Source organism: Eurytemora carolleeae, unplaced genomic scaffold (genome assembly GCF_000591075.1).
Source record: "Eurytemora carolleeae unplaced genomic scaffold, Eaff_2.0 scaffold1901, whole genome shotgun sequence".
NCBI classification, from domain to species: Eukaryota; Metazoa; Arthropoda; class Copepoda; order Calanoida; family Temoridae; genus Eurytemora; species Eurytemora carolleeae.
The window spans coordinates 13154-20522 of record NW_019397790.1 but is presented as its reverse complement, the minus strand read 5'-3'; the positions used below and the strand labels follow the sequence as shown (position 1 = coordinate 20522).

The 7369-nt window shown below is 32.3% G+C and overlaps 1 long non-coding RNA gene across 1 annotated transcript; it reads right to left on the bottom strand.

Annotated features, from left to right (window-relative positions):
• Window positions 1-350: 350 nt before the first annotated feature.
• LOC111715905 (uncharacterized) lies at window positions 351-6581 on the bottom strand. The gene is made up of 3 exons (XR_002768339.1): window positions 6501-6581; window positions 2633-2710; window positions 351-412 (listed from the first exon to the last, which is right to left on the bottom strand). It is a non-coding gene; the product is annotated as an uncharacterized LOC111715905 (long non-coding RNA).
• Window positions 6582-7369: the final 788 nt, after the last annotated feature.

The window sequence follows — 7369 nt, the reverse complement described above, 5'->3', positions numbered from 1 at the left end:
ATGTAAACGTAATTTCAAGTGATTACAACGCCTGATTTAATACACTTCCCTTAAAATATTTGTTTGACCAAGTTTGAATTAGAAATCCATGTTTTTCTTTCTTCAAGTTTTTTTTTCATTCATGCGGTTTTTTGTTTGTATAATAAGCAATGATTCATAGAAATAAACACTTTTCGAGTCAGAAAAACGACTGTTTTTTTCCAAATTTTTTTATCAGAGTAAGGTTGCAAAGCTACCTTTGTAAATCAGGAATTGGTATCTTTGCATGGAGGGTAACCTGAAATTGCGCTTACAGTCCTTTTAAGTTTGTCATTAGATTAGATACTTGAAATGTTAAATAGGTTTGAATAAATTCCTTCGGTTCTTCTCGTCTCGCATATCAGAGGGGGATGAGGCTTTCTCAGATAACAGTCTGGAACAAGAGAAAAAATTGAAATTCAAAAAGAATTCATCGACTGTGTTTACAATTCAATTGTGGAATAAAAAGACGACTGTTGTTTACTTCTATCTATTGTGTCTGTAAGGAGAAAATTGTTAAAAACGACTTATACAACAGAACGTAGAGTTCATACAAATTGAGAAAGCTGCAACATACAACTCGAATCATAAAAATCTATTTAATATCAAACTAATCATTTAGTTATTAAAACCAGTCATCGATTATTTTTCGACGCATTCATATACAGTCAATTTTTCATAATATTTTGTATTTGTTTTATATACAATGCACTTAAACGCCAATTAGTTTGTCCGCCAGGTGTCCCTGCTTTCGATGCTCTTATATGCAACAGATAGAAGTAAGATTAGTAACGATCAAAAGCGATTTTTTTTCGCCGTAAGCCTATACGCTCTTTCATTTTTCGTGAGCACTCCTTTAAGGTATGAAGCTCTATTTGCTTTAAAACAAGATCAAAAACACATAAGTTTGCTGTCATGTTGTCTTCATATTCCACACTCTATGAGCTTTTATACTGGGTGAATTTTAATTGTTTCAATTTATATTGCAGTGCGGTTGGATATATACAAAGGAGTTAAGTCTTTGCCACAATCTCAAGTTTTCTATTCCGTATATCTTTAAACGCTATAGGTTTAAACCTCTATTTCAAAGTTAGATTATCATACTTCATAGGCAGAAATATCTAAGGTCTTCGACAATGGGTTCCAATGATGTAGGGATTAGAAAATCAAAGTTTGTGGCAAAGTTTTTATTCCTTTGGTCATTTAAAATGAAGCAAGATATTGAAAAGCCTGGGTCTGTCCTGGTGGACGATTTGTGGACCCCCCCCCCTCCTATCAATTTTGTACATGACCATTTATTTTTCAGCAAATTTATTATTATTTATTTTTTTGTTATTTAGGTTAGGTTAAGATACTTTCTGGGCCGAGCGCTGCGGCTATGATGGGCTAGGGGGCCGAGCGCTGCGGCCACGGGTTATGTTAGTTAAGACACTTTCTGGGCCGAGCGCTGCGACTATGATGGGCTAGGGGGCCGAGCGCTGCGGCCACGGCTTCGGTTAAGTTAAGAAACTTCCTGTCAGACCCATGTACAAAATTGATAGGAGGGGGTGGGGCTCCGGGGGGGGGTCCAAAAATCGTTCTCTAGGAATATACCAAAAGCCTTTTACACGAATTACAACCAGATATGCAAGAAAAAAAACTCTTGGATACGCCTGTTGTATTTAAACTTACTAATCATATATTTAGTTTTTTATTTAAAATGCACGGAAATTGCTGATTAAAATCCTTCAAAAAAAAGAGCAAATGGAGTAAAAGATTACTTAATAAAAAGTAAACCCTTTAATTTGATAGGATTTTGAATTTAGAATAAAGATTGAAGACAAATATATACATCTTGAATTTCATTATTCCAAGTTGTTATAAACAGTCGAATCCTAAGTTTGATAATGAAAGTCAAACTCTGAAATTTCTTGACACAACTTCAATATATTCAAATTCATGGAATAGCAACAATTTGTTCCAGTATTGTAAATCTTATGCTATTTGACATTAAGAAGGAGCAGGACGAAACTTTAAAAAATAAATATACAAAACTTTAAAAAATAAAAATACAAATTTATCAAAGTGCATAGTGCGAACCTTGTAAAGTCAAAATCATTTAGTCAAATATGCGAAAGTCAATAAAAGAAAAAAGTGTCCTCTTATTTTAGACTTTATCTTGTCATTTCAAGTTTAACACACCTTACTTTCAAGTTTTATTCATTTTGAACCAATTTTTTAGTTTGAGTCGAAGTAAATACTTCCATTTACTGTTATAGCACCGATATAAGGATTTATCTCTAATTGGATAATGAGATAGATAGAAAGATAGATGTTACCGCCATGCAATTTCTATTGGTTCAGAATAGACACCAAAAACATGACTGAACCCTGATTGGATCAGGCATCAATGGACTCGGCATACAGGAGTGAATGTTTGTCTCAAATATACTTTGGTTAGTTTTAACTTAATTGATACCTTGAACCTTTTTTTAGTTTTTCATCCAGCATTGAATAGCAAATAAGAAAATCTTCTTTTAACAGGTAAAAAAAGGAGTTAAAGCTCAATGACTATTAGCCGTAACCATTATTTCCCGTGCCTCAGGGGTATGTAATTTATATCTTTAAAAATGACCTTATTTCGTTGAGAGGAAGTCCATCCACCATACAACTTGTTTGAATATAACTCTCACGCACAATCACATAGGGCATCCTACAATAATAAACCATTTAAAGGGACTGTAAGCGTAATTTCAAGTGACCCTCTATGTACACATGGCAATGCCCGATTTACAACGGTACCATTTAAAGCATTGCCTGTTCAAGTATGACTAAGATATCCATGTTTTTGTTTCTTTAAACTGTTTATTTCCGTTAGCGATTTCTCTGCTAAAGTGGCCTGTGCAATGTACATTAAAAATGTACATCAAGGGTACCGAATTAAATCGTGCATTGCCATCTTTGCATGGATGGTTACTTGAAATTACGCGTACAGTCCCTTTTATGGGACAGTTCATGATAATAAAAGAGGGTTAAAGGATTTATCTTTATTAAATACTATCACATACATTCTATAGCAAATACTCATCATTTAATGGGACTGTTCATGATAATTAAAGGGAATTGAAGAATTCCTCACATAAAGGACATCAATGAACAACAAAATTTTTTCTGGGACTGTTCGTGACAATAAAAGAATTTTTTTAATAGAATACTATACAAAGCTGGTTTCAAAAAAAGATCCAAAAAGAGTATGCCTTGCACTTTTGAAGCTACAAGATAAATTCATTTTGAAAATAATATTTTTTATATTTTTGTATCAAGAAAATTTGAGATTAGTTAAATGCATCAAAAGATAATTAGAGTTTTTAATTGGCTCGAATGTGTGTGATACAAGTATAGTAAATGCTAGGAGAATATTAATTAGTGTTCTAATGCTAGTCTGAATTAATCAAGTAATTAAGTGGTGAAGCTAGATTATATATTCTAATATATTCTCAGATCAACATCATACTTTATACTTTATACTTTAATAGCTCAAGTGCCCGACGTTGTCCACGGAATTTAAAAATATTTATTTTTAGCCCTTGTTTACCCATGGGCCATGAGTTTCCTCAAAAAATGTTAACCAATTCGGTCCAGCCGTTTGGCCTACTATAGTTAACATATATACAGACAAACATACAAATATATATAAACCTTCCTTGAGGGTGTGTAAAATTGAAATTTGTGCTAGATGACAAGACCCATGTATAAATATAAATGAAGTAAATTATTGATCTCAAACAAAACACCTCACATAGACAAGTCAGTCTTTAATTCCTTTTAACAAGACTGTCCTTTAGCTTTTGTTTTTGTAGCTTGAAAAGTGTTGAATTCTGACAATTTCCTCTGGTGTTTCCTGAAGAAATTACTAAGTCGCTCTCAATAGAAACCACAAATGTAAACAATCAATTTTGAAAGAAAAGATAATGAATATCTTAAGGATCTCATGCATCCTTAATCAGACAAAGCTATTGAGAATCGAACAGTCGAAATTACGTCTACAGTTCTACAGTCCTACAGTTCTACAGTCCTACAGTCCTAGAGTGCTATCACAGCCCTTTCAGATAAACATTAATATCTAAAGCCTAAGCTCCTACTTTAGATTGGTGTGGAAATGAATAAAAAGTTGTTAGAACACGAAAACAAAAGATTACTAATGAAAACCTTTTGTTTTAATTTAAAATCTAAAATTTTCAATCAGTTATTATTCACAGCTTTCCATCAACATTTTAAAATATATAAAAAAAATGAATAACGCTTTTTTTAAAAGAATTTTCTTGTTTTAAAACTTTATATTTTTCTGATATTTCAATGTTTGATTTGATTTAAAAAAAATAATTGAGTTCTTAAAAAAGTTGAAGATGTGAAAGAAATAAATGTGCTGGAAACATGAACTCCATAAACTGTTTGAATTGATAATTACAATTGTACAAACACACAAATCTGGTATTTCTCAAACCCCAATTGTTTTAAAGACAACATGTGCATAAATTAATTCATGTTTACTGTGTACCTACTGTACTGTGTACCTACTGTACTGTGTACTGTGTCCTTTTACTGTGTACTTTGTACCTACTGTACCGTGTACCTAAAATTTACCTAAAACCTACATAATTCTAGGTAGAAAGAATATATGAATAATCATTAAATAAAGCATAAAAACAATTGTTCAAGATACTATTACAATGACAATGGGGGGGGGGAAATATGTCATTTTTTATGTGATTACGTCAAATAGAAACAATTATGCTTTAGGCAACAGGTTTAGTAAATAAAATACTTTCCTACTTTATACTATATATAAAAATTATCTAGCTAGATGAGGGAATATACGTATGACAGCTTAATGAGATGGGGGGAAAGGTGGAGAAAGGGTTGAGAAGAGGGGGGTAAAGGGCACGGTGGACTAGGGTCCCAGCCCCTTGTACAGTACCAACCATAATGACGCTCGGCATGTTCCGGCCCGATCCTATTTGATGTCGGCCCGATTTTTTACAGTACCCGGCCTATCATGGGCCTATTTGTTCCGCTAGCTTAGTTTAGTGTGAGGGGGTGGGTGGGTTGGTAAGATAAAAGATAGGAAATTTAGTTTGCAAAAATCGTTGATTAGAAATAAAAAGAATGTTACACCGTATTATATTAATTTTTAATCTACTTTAAAAAATCTAAGACAAAAGCTTGATTGAAGATAAAACGAAGAAATAAAAGGGAAAAGAACAAATTTTGTAGTATATTGGTTTTCCCAGAAAATCTATAGAATCAAATAAGAATTTTCACACTTTCCATGTGAGAAAAAGACACAGATTTTACAGATAGAACAAGAGATCTAGTTTTGTTCTATTTTGTTCATTTTTTTCTGGGAAACATGGCTAAAGTCTTTGGACATGCTCCTTATTTGTCAAACTAAAGAAAGGGATGATTTATTTATTGTACTGTCTCGTGTTGCCTTAAAATCTTATCACTGCAGTACTCTTTGCTGGATGAACCAGTATAAGGATACCAATCTAATCTTTACTCGTACCAGCACGTCTGGTGTACCAGGTATGTAGTTGACCCAGCACGTCTGGAGTACCAGGTATGTTGTTGACCCAGAACGTCTGGTGTACCAGGTATGTAGTTGACCCAACACGTTTTCCACAATAAAATCAAGACAGACTAATCTAAAGCTAGCTGCTCATAAAGGTGTTTAGTAGTTCAAATGAACCTGAGTGTTTAGGGTTTCATTGGCCATTGCTAACTTGTTGGTGCGTTTTTAGTTTTTCCCTGAACCGTATTCCCGTTGGGGGATTTCTTTCTCCATACAGTGTGTTATAGGTTATACAGGAATTTTTCTTTTAATGGATTATAATCAATTAATAAATAATGTGTTACATCACGTATGATTTTATCTTTTAGCCATTTTTTTTTTACATTTTTTGACTTACTTTTGAAAGTTTATTTTTTTAACCTATTAAGTACCCCAACTCTTAAACTTTAAAAATGTTAAACAAAAAAGCCTAAAAAGTATAAGGTTAACTAAAAACCATTACCTTATTTTATCTATATAATCTATTAGAACAATATAACAATAAGATGTGAATGTATGATCAGAATCATTTATATTTCCATTAGTTTCTTTTTATCTTTTATTACATATTTCATTAATAGTGCCAGTGAAAGCCTGAAAATCCATTTTATATACAATAAAAAAAATGTTCTTTATCCTGACATTGCTTTCATCATGAAAATTCTTGTATAAGAATAAAGTACTACATATTATAATGACGGTTTATTCGTTGAAGGTCAACAGATGTTTTTTTTTGTGTTGATGTTAACTTGTTTTTCTGACGTGGTTACGATGTGTTGTTGTTGCTGTTAGCTAGCTTTCATAGTAAGAAGGTATTCCCTTTTATTCAAGCCTTTTTGAGGGGGAAACCATGCCAGACGGTTTCCTGTAAATTTGGCGCGTTTTTCCTGACCTGGGACAAAAGAATAGGCTGTAGGGAGGAAACCCTGGATTCACACATCTTTATTCATCTCCATTCTTCATACTTCTAGAACAATTAATTATTTAATTATAATTCTAATATGAGACACAGCGCAGACAATGGAATACTAATGGAAACTAGAAATAATAAATATACAAGATATATAATATATTTATAATATAAAATATAAGTCAGGGTGTCTCAGATAAAATTTGTGTTGGCTCATTTTTAAATTCGTTGATAAATTTCTAATAATAACTGTACAATTAAACTGTTTGGTATAAAGATTTATAAGAATTGTTTAAAAGCTCACAGTTTTACACTGTAAAAAAACTGTAATTTCAGGTAATTCTCCTTGCTAAAGTAGCAAAGCCAGATTCACAACAGTACCCTTGAAACTTATATTTAATCAATATTGTGGAAGATATTGTTGTTTTTTCTAAATTTAATTTTCTTTTTATTTATGTTCCTTCACTTTGTCCTGCAGTTTATATGCGCATGTCACTTCATACTTTTTGTCATGTTATTTATACTTGAGCATACAATATCGATGTATCGATGTGAGTCGTGCTTTCCATTATTTGCATGGAGGGTCGTTTAGAATTATGCTTGCACTCCCTTTAAGATTCTAAATAACATTACATTGATATTCTTGCCTTGTAAACCATAAACACTGTTTTTCGTCAAAATAAAAAGAACTTAAACGTTTTCTTCAGAATTTCTTGAGACATTAATCATCATAAAGAGCACTTATGCAAAATTTGTGCTATTCGTTTTTTTATGTAATAGGCTTTCCAAAAAGCCAAAAATTATCAAAATCTGACAGCTGAAAGTGGGTCAAAACAAAGATTTAGTTTGAT